Source organism: Acinonyx jubatus, chromosome B1 (genome assembly GCF_027475565.1).
Source record: "Acinonyx jubatus isolate Ajub_Pintada_27869175 chromosome B1, VMU_Ajub_asm_v1.0, whole genome shotgun sequence".
In the NCBI taxonomy this organism is placed as follows: Eukaryota; Metazoa; Chordata; class Mammalia; order Carnivora; family Felidae; genus Acinonyx; species Acinonyx jubatus.
In genome coordinates, this window is record NC_069382.1 from 115761563 (window position 1) to 115775194 (window position 13632).

General features: G+C 33.6%; 1 non-coding gene across 1 annotated transcript; it reads left to right on the top strand.

Moving 5' to 3' along the window:
• Positions 1–12949: 12949 nt before the first annotated feature.
• Positions 12950–13055, top strand: LOC113600926 (U6 spliceosomal RNA). Its single transcript, XR_003422039.1, has one exon. It is a non-coding gene; the product is annotated as a U6 spliceosomal RNA (small nuclear RNA).
• The last annotated feature ends 577 nt before the right edge of the window (positions 13056–13632 follow it).

A 13632-nucleotide genomic window follows, 5' to 3' on the forward strand; every position in this document is an offset into this window, starting at 1 on the left:
AATGGAGTTATTTAATCATTTAATAAAGGGAAAGTTTCAAAGGCCTTCTGCCTTTTTTCTGTTATTTTGGAAATACTACTTTCTTCTAATTTTTTAAACATTTTATGTGATCTGTGATAGTCTCTTTTGCTTTCTCCTCCTTCTTGACTACATCAATTTCCCCCATTTCTTTGGACATTTCTTTTTGCAAAAATTTAAACAATTTCATCTGTTTTCTGAAGCCTTTCTAAATGTTGTCATTTTAACATTTCCCAGGGCCAAAGGCAGAGTGCTCTGTTCTAGTCTCCACCATGAAAAGAAGGATTTGTACTCCTCTGTTCTGACTGAAACTTTAACAATTTAAAGCCAAATGGCTTAGCTTCCCTTTTCTGTATCAACTCAAAAGCTAAGACGATATTTCTTATTTTCAGTGTTATATACCCCTTCAAAAACACTTGTTCTGAGATTTAAATATCCTGAGTGCAGTGAGATCTCAGTGGATTAGAGGAACTTTTGAGCTATAAAGGGAAGGCAGTCCCATAGCTTCAAAGGTGAAGCCTAGAAGGGTGAACTATATTTCCTCCAGTGTAGACTAAAATCTCCTCAGAAAAGCAGGCAATTCCAACTGCATTCTCACTATCAGAACGCTTATTGCTGCTCTAATGTGTTCCTGTGGCACAAGGGAGAGACTCTTCACTGGGTAATAGCCTCACTATTTGCAGTATACACGTTTATGTAAGTCGTGGTCTTTTTCGTGGTAGGGGGTGGGGGATGGAGATTAACATTTATAACTTGGAGTGGATGTAAATAATAGTGTCTTGCACAGCAATGTTGATGGTTACACTCAAGTCCACAGCCACAGGGCCTATTCTGCTTACTCCAAGTCACGGCTCAGAAGGTCCTAAAAACAGAATCCAAAGATGCTCTTTTGGTAAGGGTTTCTTTAAAAAACAAAAACAAAACACAAAACAGGCAAACAAACAAAAAAAAACCTGTGTGAATGATGACAGTCTGACATTCATATGACCCAAGTCATATGATTGGAACCAGCTGACTGAATTGTCGGTGATTTTGTTCCATTCTTTCTTTGTATAATGTTGCCCCTGAAATAACAGTACACTCAGTAGTCTTTTCTAAGAACTTGTAAAACCAGTCTTGGATTGAGAAATTTTAAAAGGGCACTAAAGAAAAGACTTGTAAAGACCTGAAATAGCAGATGTGAGAAAGAAAAGGGCTTGCAAGAAATGACATGAAAACCAAAGTATTTTTCTCCTCAAATCTTGTCTTTTTTCAAGTGTATAATTACCTTGATGGCTCAAAGCATTAAGGATATTCCTGCAAAAAAATTGTTGGTTTGGAAATGAAGCACCTGGGTACAATAATCGTACATACGATTATAATATATAAAATATATATAAAACAAAAATACTGCAGTGAAGGGCCACCACAAAATGTTAAAGTGAAACTGTCAGTAATTTGGGGGCAAGAATGAATAATTTTAAATGTGTAGAATCTTAAGTAGTTATTAATATGGCTGGAAAATAATGAATAATGACACACTTGCCTTTTTTTTATATTTGCGAATAATCGACATTTAGCAACAGGGTGACTTCTGTAAGGTTGTAATTTGGAGAACAGAGAGCTACAACCTTGCTGTCATCTCTAGCATTCAGTGTAACAATTGCTAAGAGTGAATAATTTGTAGTATTTTTTTCCTTCATATTGACAACTAGTTTTGATCATGTCAAGATTTCATCTATTGTCTAAATATCATATAAACATAGACTGAAGGTCTACAATTAATAATTTAAGTTACAACATGCATTACTCTTTCCTACCTTATTGATAGTGATGTTGAAAAGATAAGTTTTAAACTTAAAAAATTGTATCAAGATTATTGAATAATGAGTTCTTTAATAATATATACAGTAAAATAATTGCAGGGGAGTAATATGTGATGTGTATGCTATTTCTTTGTTGACTTTTTCATCCCACCAATTATTGTACAGTTAATTAAGATATTACTGTATGCTGTTTATGATCTTAAAATGCCCAAGGATTTTATTGGAATTTGTACCCTCCAAAGAGCACTTTATTAGAACTATAATAATACCATAAATAATCATTGTCAATCTCTTTTATTTTACAACTTTATTATTTTTCTAGGTAACATTAGTGATGTGAAAGTAAAGCTACTATAAACTGAATATCACCTACTGGCCTTTGGTCTCTTTATCATCTATGTAATTTATTCATGATTATAATACTAATATTTATTAGCTGTTCATGGGCCAGGTATAATATACATGGACATAAGTCCAAAATAGCTTCTCACCATTACCTTGAAATTTGTGAATTGAAGAATGCCTGGGAACCACTGTGTCACACAGACAGACAAACACATACACCTACCAACACTGATGGTATTCTCCATGCCTAAATCATACAGTGAATCCATTTATGTCTAGCCAAAAAAACAAACACAAAAACAAAAACAAACCCAAACCCAAAACCTAGAAAGAAACCAAGAAACTCTAGAAACTCTGGTTAACTCTGGAAACCCTAGACTTCTTTCATATGCCTGTGTTGAATTTATATGATTTAGTAGACCGTGCAGAGAGCTTTATGGTAAGACTATAACCTCTCTTTTCAGGAAATCTGGAGAATTAGCAACTCTGAAAATCCCTCCCACTGAAAGAAAACCAGATTCGGTATAAAATTTGCCTTCTAATGCATTCCTGGGATCATAAAGAGTAAGAAAAATCTCCCAGATTCATGAATAAATGAAGAAAGTAATTTAATAAAACAAAAATATTTGAGCTATTATCAGCGTGGAAGCCTTGCACCTTAGACAAACCTGACAGGCAAACGTGAGACAAAATATATATTGGGTAAGCCATGGTCCTTTGAAGCATACAAGAACTAAAACTCTAACATTAAGTCTGGAATTTGGGACAGAAGTAAAATTAATCTAGATTGAAAGAGTTTTTGGCTCTTTGAATAAGCAAATGTAAACTTTTTTTTTCTTTTTTTTAACAGTGAATGTAATATAGCTCTTAAGATTCTTATCAATTATGGCTAATCAGTATAAGCTTATAATAAAATATCACAAATACATATAGAAACAAACAAAAGATTAGAAACCAAAGATTTCAGCAATGGAATTATTTGATAATATACAATTTAAAACAAAAATGTGTAAAATAACAAAAGAAAAATGAAAATGAATCACAAAATGAGAAAGGAAAATATGATTTTGAAAAGCAATTTTATAAAAGCAACTTGAGAGAAAAAAATAGAAATTTAGAAATAAAAATATAATCACTGAATTATAAATTCATTGGATGTCTCAGTGTAAAGGTTAGAGACAACTGAAGAGAGCATTGTCATTCTGTAGACTATATTGTATGGTATAATGGAATAAACTTAGAAGTTATTCACAAAAGCAAAATTTTCTGAAATGATAGATTTTAAAAATGTTACCCACATATTTGAAGAAAAAGATAAACCAGGGGCACCTGGGTGGCTCAGTCAGTTGAGCATCCAACTTCGGCTCAGGTCATGATCTCACGATTTGTGAGTTCGAGCCCCATGGGCTCTCTGCTGTTAGCACAGAGCTGGCTTCAGATCTTCTGTCTCCCTCTCTCCCTGCCCCTCAGTGCTCATGTTCTCTCTCCCCAAAATTAATAAAACATTAAAAAATAAAAGATAAAGATAAATCATAATCAAGATGAAAAATAATTAGAACTTTAAAATAATAAAAATGCTAGATATTCAAATGTCGGGAAGAAACAAAAATAGTGAATTGTAAGAAATTTAAACAATTGCAGGTCCTTATTAGAATATAACAAAGGTTACAAATTAATGAACACAAAAACCAACTCAAGATGTTAAAAATATTAGAATTGATTCAAAGAAATTAGAATGAATGTAATAATAAAAATCTAAAATTTTTGAATGAGTAAACAAAAAACATAATTACTAAACAATATTAACATATTATATAAATCATGAAGCAGACAGAGAAGAGCCAAAACATACAGAAGAAATAGACATAATAATTTCATAAGGACAAAAAATGTTAGAAAGGAATATGAGAACTTTTCTCGTAAAAAAAATGTGAAATGCAGACAAGTTACACAAATTCCTACTCAAAAATAACTCATTAATTCTGCAGAAGGAGGGGGGAAAAAACCCCGAACAGGTCAAGGTTATCAGAGAAAAGTGTATATAAAATATATAAATTTTTTCCCTTCAAAGACAAAAACTAATTCTTGTTTTTGGGAAAATGTTATTATAATTTTAAAGAACAAATTATTTTAACTTCCTAAAAATGTTCCCAAAGAATAAATAAGAGAAATACTTCTTAATTCACATTATTAACTTATTTGAAGTTTCATAGCAACACTACATAAGGAGTGTACAGAATGGAAGATTTAAGACTTTATTAACTCACGGAACTAGATGTAAATATGCTAAAAATATTAGCAAACAGAATCTAATAATTTGTATATATTGGTATATATTATGACCAAGTTGGATTTAGTCCAGAAGTTCAAGAATAATATAAAATTAGTAAACTGATATATTTATTTTACTGCATTATAGAATGGGTAAAATTATCATTATCCTATTAGATGCTATAAAATATATTTGATATAATTCAAAACACACTCATAATAAAAATTATTTACAAAATATAAATATTGGAGGAGTTTCTTTTTTTTCCAATTTTTATTTAAATTCTAGTTAGTTAACATAGTACAATACTAGTTTCAGAGTAGAATTCAGTGATTCATCACTTCCATACAATACCCAGTGCTCATCTTAACAGGTGCCCTCCTTAATAGTCATCACCATCTAGCCTGCCCCCCACCCACCTTTCTCCATCAACTCTCAGTTTGTTCTCTTTTTTTTTTTTTTGCCATTTATTTATTTTTGAGAGAGAGAGACAGAGAGACAGAGTGCAAGCAGGGGAGGGGCAGAGAGAGGAAGACATAGAATATAAAGCAAGGTCCAGAGGTCCAGGTTCTGAGCTGTCAGCACAGAGCCCGACACAGGGTTTGAACTCACAGCCTGTGAGATCATGACCTGAGCCAAAGTCGGACACTCAACTCACTGAGCCCACCCAGGCACCCTGAGTTTGCTGTCTATCTTTAAGAGTCTTTTATGATTTATTTCCCTCTCTTTTATTTTTTCCCCTCCCATATGTTCATCTGTTTTGTTTAATTCCACATGTGAGTGAAATAATATGGTATTTGTCTTTCTCTGACTTATTTGGTGTAGCATAATGCACTCTAGCTCCTTCCACATCATTGCAAATGGCAAGATTACATTCTTTTTGATGGCTGAGTAATATTCCACTGATCTATATTTTCAATGCAATTTTATTAACTTCCTGTTGTGTGTGTGTCTAATTTGACAAGCTAATTCTAACATCTATATGAAAGAGTATAGGAACAAGGGATCAATAATTGTGAAAATAGTCCAGAAGCAGAACTGGCCTTGTAAGATACCTGTTTTAGTCCATTTGAACTAAACAGGATATCACTAGATATTAACTGGCTTATAAAAACCTCATAGTTCTGAAGGCTGGAACCTGGAGATCAGGCTGCCAGAATGGCTAGGTGAGGAACCAAATTCAGGCTGCAGACCCTCTTGCTTAAGGGGGCTAGGGAGCTCTGTGGGATTTCTTTGATAAGAGCATTAATCCCATTAATGAGAGTTCTACTCTCATGACCTAATCACTTCCCAAAGGCCCCATTTCCTTATACCATCATCTTTGGGGGTTAGAATTCCAACATATGAATTGACGGGGGGGACACAAACATTGAGACCATGGTATTGTAAAACTTGTTACACAGATAAAATAAATAAGCTATTATGGAATTGATTCAGGGTTAAAACTAACTGGCAATGCAGGGTCCTAGAGAAACTCAAAATTGACCCAACCATGAAATGATTTCTCCCATACTTACTGCTTTCTTTCTATCCCATAGAAGTGTATGCGACCCCAGTAGGCACTCAAAAGTTGTTGAATGGCACTCACAGGATTTGTGACATATGTAGCACTGTTGAAAACTGGGAGAAGGACACAATTATTCCATGAATTATTCTGGAATGATTGGTTATTCCTGTATAATGGACTCCTGGCCAATTACTGTATAGAAATAAGATCTCAATATGTTGGATATTTTTTAAATATTTTAATGTTTATTTATTTTTTGAGAGAGAGAGAGAGATAGAGATAGCATGAGCAGGGGAGGAGCGGAGAAAGGCAGACAAAGAATCCAAAGCAGGCTCCAGGCTCCAAGCTGTCAGCACAGAGTCCAACGCAGGGCTCAAACTCAGAAGCCATGAGATCATGACCTGAGCTGAAGTTGGATGCTTAACCGACTGAGCCACCCAGGTGCCCCACGATATGTTGGATATTTAAATGTGAAAAAGAAAACCCTGTAATTTTAGATTAAAAAATATGGGAAAATATAGTTATGATCTTCAGAAATATTTTTAAACAAGTATTAAATGTTCTAAACTTAAAATATTGAAACATTTCAACATATTGAAATTAAGAAATTTTATCTTTCAAAAAGCATGATATGATAAGCTGACAAGCTGTAAACTGGAGAAAATATTGAAATATACACAACTGAGAAAAATAATTATACATAGTATGTAAAGAATTCTTTTTCCTTTTTTTTAAGGTTTATTTATTTAGTCTGAGAGAGAGAGAGGAGGAGAGAGAGTGCAAGTGTGTGCGGGGGAGGGCAGAGAGAGGAGAGAGAGAATCTTAAGCAGGCTCTACACTCAATACAGAGCCTACCATGGGGCTCGATCTTACCACCATGAGATCATGACCTGAGCCAAAACCAAGAGTCAGACAAACTGAACCGTCCAGGCACCACCAATATAAAAAATTCTTACAAATCAGTAAAGAGATAAACAACCTGATATAATAATGGACAAATTATATAACTAAACAATATTTATAAATCCTGAACAGTAAATAAAGATATGGAGACATGCTTACCTTCCTTAGTATTCAAAGAATTAGTAAGTAATACTACAATGCTCTACAATATTATACCTGCCAGATCACAAAAATTATAACTGCCATTACAAGTTTTGGTGAGTATATAAATTAATGAGAATTAATGTATGTTGCTAGCATGGTTTTAAAGTAGTACAATTCTTTTGGAAAAAAGTTTGACTTTATCTTTTAAGTATAACATTCCCCACACTCAGCAATTCTATTTCTAGATTTATACCATAGAGAACCCTTACATGTGTGAATCACAAGAATATTTATGGTATTATTCTCTTACTAGCAAAAACTTAAGATACTGTAAACATCTATCAACAGGAAAAAGGAAAAATAAAATGTGTAGTTATCACATAGCAGAATCTTAGATTATAGTGAAAATAAATACAGTTTTTTGAAACCCCATGAATGAATTTTTAAAACTGCTGAGTGATATATCATCAAACTATTTTTTTAATTTTTTCTTAATGTTTATTTATTTTGGGGAAGGAAAGAGAGACAGAGAACGAGTGGGGGAGGGGCAGAGAGAGGGAGACACAGAATCCGAAACAGGCTCCAGGTTTCGAGCTGTCAGCACAGAGCCCGACGCAGGGCTCGAACTCATAGACCACGAGATCATGACCTGAGCTGAAGCTGGATGCTTAACTGACTGAGTTACCCAAGTGCCCCTCAAACTATTTTTTTTTTTAAAGCAAAGAAATGGTAAATACAAATTTGAAGGGGGAGTCACCGGTGTTGGAAAGGTAGAAGGATGGGATCAAGGAGACACACACCCATTGGGGACACAGTAATGATGATGCTCTATTTTATAACTATATTGGCAGACTTGTGAGTGTCCTTTTTATTATACTTTATAACCTGTATCAGTACCAAATGTTACATAATTAAATTATACCTGCATGATACATTTTAGAGTATTCATCAAAGCTACACACAAGGACAAAAATAAAGTCATCTGATATAGACTAAACTCTGAACTATACTATACACTCACAACCACTGATTGTTATATGTTCCTTCCAAATTAGTGATAAAAATAATTGCCTTTCTGTATTGTTTTAGGAAGACGATTTCATCTGCAAGTACCAATAATAACATTTAAAATTTATACTGAGGTAATAACATATCACTACCTTCTTTTGCGACAAACATCTTGGTAATAAGAAAACTTTCAACAAGAATGCTTGACTTGAGGGGTGCCTGGGTGGCTCAGTCGGTTAAGCGTCCGACTTCAGCTCAGGTCACGATCTCACGGTCCGTGAATTCGAGCCCCGCGTCAGGCTCTGGGCTGATGCTGGCCCAGAGCCTGGAGCCTGATTCCGATTCTGTGTCTCCCTCTCTCTCTGACCCTCCCCCGTTCATGCTCTGTCTCTCTCTGTCTAAAAAATAAATAAACGTTAAAAAAAAATTAAAAAAAAAAAAGAATGCTTGACTTGAGAACAAGGAAAAAAAAGAATCTTTGTGAGGCTTTTAAAAAGGGATCTGCTTTTTCCTTGGTCCCATTTCTACCGATATTTCAGAAAAGCAGAGAAAATGAGAGCTTTAAAAATGGCATATTTTGGCCTTTGGAATATTGTAATTATTTTCTGTGAAAATATATCTGAAAGCAGCTTAATTCTAATTTAACTATAAGAAAATATAAATGTAAATTTTTTCCAAAGATATTAACCCAATTTTCATAAATGGGAAATTGTGAAGAATAAGATTTAACTATTATTAGCAGATTGGGACCATAGACTTGTAAGTATTTTTAACTTTCTTATTTTTTATTCATAGATACCTAGGGTTCTTTAGAATGGATTTCTTCTCAAAATCTCAAAGTTCAATAAGTGTTCATTAAACCTCTGTTGATATTAATTATGATTTGAATTATGTAAGCTTGCTGCTAAAAAAAAATCTTGGGGTTTTTCCTCAATAGGGCCACTTTCGGTTTCATGGTGTCACTCTGGGTCTCTAACCCTGATACAAAACTCAGCAGTCAAGCTCATCATGTAATCAGGATGACATGTCTGATCTTAAGGATGGTACATTTCCAAACACAAAATCCAAGAGAAACCCAATAATGGATAAGACAATACATTTTACTAAAAAATTTAAAAGGAGAAGGAAAGGGGAAAAGATGATCAAGGGTTTCTGACTTGAGCACTTCAATAAAAGTGATGTAAATATTCACTGCAAGGAAAGTAGATGGAACTACATGAAGGCAAGATTTTAGGATCAAGTCATTACTTTGGTCTGAGTATAAAATATCTCTGAGACAAACCAGATGGCGACATCTGGTACTCAAAAGAGAACTCCAAGCTGGAGATACAACTTTGGGAAGTATTGGTGTATGTATAGCTGAAGCTGTGGGTATGGAAGAGCTCTCCCAGGGAGAAAGTCAAAACTGAGAAGAAGCCCAAAGATAATTGTGATGAGTACACATAGGGAGTTAGTTTAAAATGTTGGCTCCGTCCCAACCCACAGGTCCGCCTTGAAACCCAGGAACTTGTATTTTTATCAAGCAAATGTTCTCTTGGATCAAACCTTAAGAGAGGCTAAATAACAAGGAGGAGCTAATCTTTCGTTTCCTTGAGTTTAACTGTTTCAATACATGCATCTTATTTTATTTCTAAATTAATGTCATGTGTCTTTATTACACGAATGAGGGATTTTTGAAGGAACATGATGACGACATACAAGAGGGGTTGCAAATATTTTCAGCTATGAAAGAACGTACTGTGTAAAAAAATCATACCTGACTATATACCTGAAAATGGCTAATTTTATAAATAGCATAATTATTTATAACTACAAATATTGAGAAATATGCCTAGTTTATGGAGAGCAACTCTCTCGCTACTCAAAATACAAAATCACTATTCGGATGAATTACAATAGAATCATGTGACTAGGTGACTAACTTATCCAATCTTCTAATTTTGGTGTATCTAAATTGCTCCAGAACAATCTAGCAGAAAGAATCTGCTTTAAAAAGGTAATGCTAAAAATATTTTTACTGAAAAGCATACTAATCTAGTCTGGTTTGGTAACTAAAAATTTAAGTGTTTTGAGTGTACTGATTTTCCTAAGATGGACACTTCAATTAAAGGAAAATCATAGTATCAGTAAGAGTTTAATCTTTTCACATCATAAAAACTTGAATTTTCTTACTGGAAAAAAACTGTATGTTCATGATTGTCACTCTTGTGCTGTTAATAATATGAAAGAAATAGAATAATGAGGTAAAACTGAAATTGAATTCACACCCAAGTAATAAGAAGTCATGGTGAGAATAAAATATTAATAGAGACTAGATGGAATATAGCTAGATTTTTCATTTTCCTAATAAAAGATTCTAAAATCTGGTGTATTTTAGAAAAGTCCTTGATTGAAGCATTCAAAATTACAAAGGACACTTTTTTTTTAACCTTGTCCCATAAGAAGATGAGGACAAGAAGATGCTTGATAAAAATAAGAGGCAGTAAATTCAGAACAAATTGAGGTAAATAATGCCTTATGAATGTGTATAGTCAACCTGTGAAATTCATTGACCGAAGAGGTCACTGAGTCAAATACTATGGTTGGATTTAAAAAACAGCTGGGTAATTTTATGACCACTAATAGCTTTGGGAGCTCTGCTCAGCAAGCAGAGATAATGATAAGGGTAATCAAATCTCTTGTTTCAGGATGTAAGTTACCAACGGGGGGTTGTCCAATTCAATGCCTTCCTTTCGTCCTCTGGACATTTCTCATAAACACCCACCTTCAGGGAGGTGCAGCGATGGATACTGGTGTTGTTATTCAGCACTTTTATGCTGAAGTTTATAGATGCCTATGTGTTCTTTCACCTTCATCTGAAGTATCTGTAATGTAGGCGCAGCAAAAACTGCTTTGGAAATAGTATGTTCCATGATTGTCCCGATAACCAGTGGTTTATACTTTTGGCAGGGGCCTTAGAATATTGCTCTCATGACTTTTCAATTTATCAAACTGAAACAGTTTGAAACTTGGCAAACTTTACATTTTGAGGGTATGAGGCTCCATAGTGTCATTTTTTTTGTATACCATTATGTAGTGTATTAGTGAAGTTGCCGTTCTTTTAACACCTCATTCTAAATGTGCTATGTTTTAAAAGACAACATGTCACAGAGTTTTAAACTGTGTTCTTATTTAGAAATATTATTGATTGGATTATGCTACCTTTTTATCCTTAATCAGTATCATAGACCAAATCTTTTTATTTAATTTATTTTTATTTAATTGAAGTCAAAATTCAAGTTTTAGTGTTTGAATTTTTTTCACAGTAAAAAATATAACTTTTTTAAACATTTATTATTTTTGAGAGGCATAGAGAGACAGAGAGAGCACAAGCAGGGGAGGGGCAGAGAGAGAGGGAGACACAGAATCTGAGGTAGGTTCCAGGCTCTAAGCTATCAGCACAGAGCCCCATGAGGGGCTCAAACCCATAAATGGTGAGATCATGACCTGAGCCAAAGTTGACGACTTAACCGATTCAGCCACACAAGTGCCCCCACAGTAGAAAATTTTGACAGAAAAGCAAAAATCTAAAACTTTGTAATCTTAAAATACAGAATAACTATTCCTGTTGGGTCTACAATTATACATGGCACACACACACACACACACACACACACACACACACTGTCGTGTATGTGTGTATGCGTGTGTGTGTATATATATATATACACACGTATATATAGGTGTGCGTGTATACATGTGTGTGTATATATATATACATATGTATGTACATATATCTATGTGTATATATATATACACACACACACACACATCTATCATCTATGTGCATGTGTGTACTTGCTAACTTGGTTAAATTGGGAGCATGTTATACATACTATTCTATAGCTTATCCTTTTTAAATAACAATTCATCATGAACAATTTATAATTAGGTTAAATATTTTTGAATTCTGTTTATCATATACCTATACTATAATTTATTTTACCAATTTCCTCTTTGGACATTTAGATTGGCTGCAATTTTTCACTGTCATAACTGTAAGAAAATCTATGGTTGCTTTTCTATTATTGGTTCAAAACAAATACACACTATTTTTGAGGTTTTTGATTCATATTGCCAAGTTATTTTCCAGGGAAATTGAAAATTTTACATACTATCTGTTTAAAAGAGTATAATTTCCTTGAACAATCAAGGGATTATATATATATGTGTGTGTGTGTGTGTATATATATATGTGTGTGTACATGCATGTATACATATACATACATATGTGTATACATGTAACATATACATACACACATATTAATATTTATTAGCATTATTAGTAAAATAGTAAAAAAGGGGGAATCTCATTAATGATTAAATTTTTGCATCTTTGATTATTTGCACTTTTAAAATAATTTCCTAAGTTCATTGGTCATTTGTATTTCTTTTGTGAATTACTAGTTCAAGTGCTTTTACTATTATTGAAATTTGGATATATTAACCTTTTCCCTTCTATTTGAACATCCTGTTGTTATTAAGGGTATTCGTAATTTGTTTGCATATATTTCCCAGTTTGTTGTTTACTTCTCATTTTACTTATGATGTATTTAACTTACAGAAGTTTTGTTTTTTTTTCTGTAGTCATTTCCATCAATCTTTACCAGTTTTTTCACATCAATAAATACTCATTCTGATATTTACCTCTATTTTCTTCTTGTGTTTGATTATTTCATTTATCATATTTAACTTCTTAATTTTTTTAACATATATTTATTATTGAGACACAGAGAGAGACAGAGCATGAGCATGGGAGGGGCAGAGAGAGGAGGAGACACAGAATCCAAAGCAGGCTGCAGGCTCTGAGCTGTCAGGACAGATCCTAACGTGGAGGCTCGAACTCACAAACTGCGTGATCATGACTTGAGCTGAAGTCTGATGCCCAACCAACAGAGCCACCCAGGCGTCCCTATCATATTTAACTTCTTAAAAGAATGATCCTATACAGAGAAGATTATCATGGCCCCTATGCCAGAATGACACACAAATTTATGAGGTGTTCCATATTAAAAAAAAAAAAAAAAGAGTGTTCTTAATTTTTTTCTGCTTTTTCATAAAAATAGAATTATCTGGGAGCACCTGGGTGGCTCAGTCAGTTGGGGGTCCAACTCTTGATTTCGGCTCAGGTCATGATCCCAGTGTCATGGGATCAAGCCTCGTGTTGAGCTCCCCAGGAAGCATGTAGCCTACTTGCTCTCTCTCTCTCTCTCTCTCTACCTGCCTGCCCCTCTCCCTCACTTGTGGTCTCTCTCTCTCTCTCTCTCTCTAAAAAAAAAAGAAGAAGAATTATCTGAATCTGCTTTTTACCTTCAATAGCAAATAATTTCTGGATTAATTAATAAAATATTATTTTCTTTCCCCACTGATTTAAAATCAGATCTTCACTGTATATCACATTAATGTCAATAATTAAACCAGCTTCTGAGGTTTCTATTGATTTTAATATCTTTTCCTGCATTTCACATTATTTAACTTTATATTGTATTTAAATATTTGAGCATAAATATATTTTATTATTTTTCTCAAAATGTTGGGTTAATCATTTGTTTCCTGATGAAATGTTAAATTATTGTATTTTTTAAAGAAAT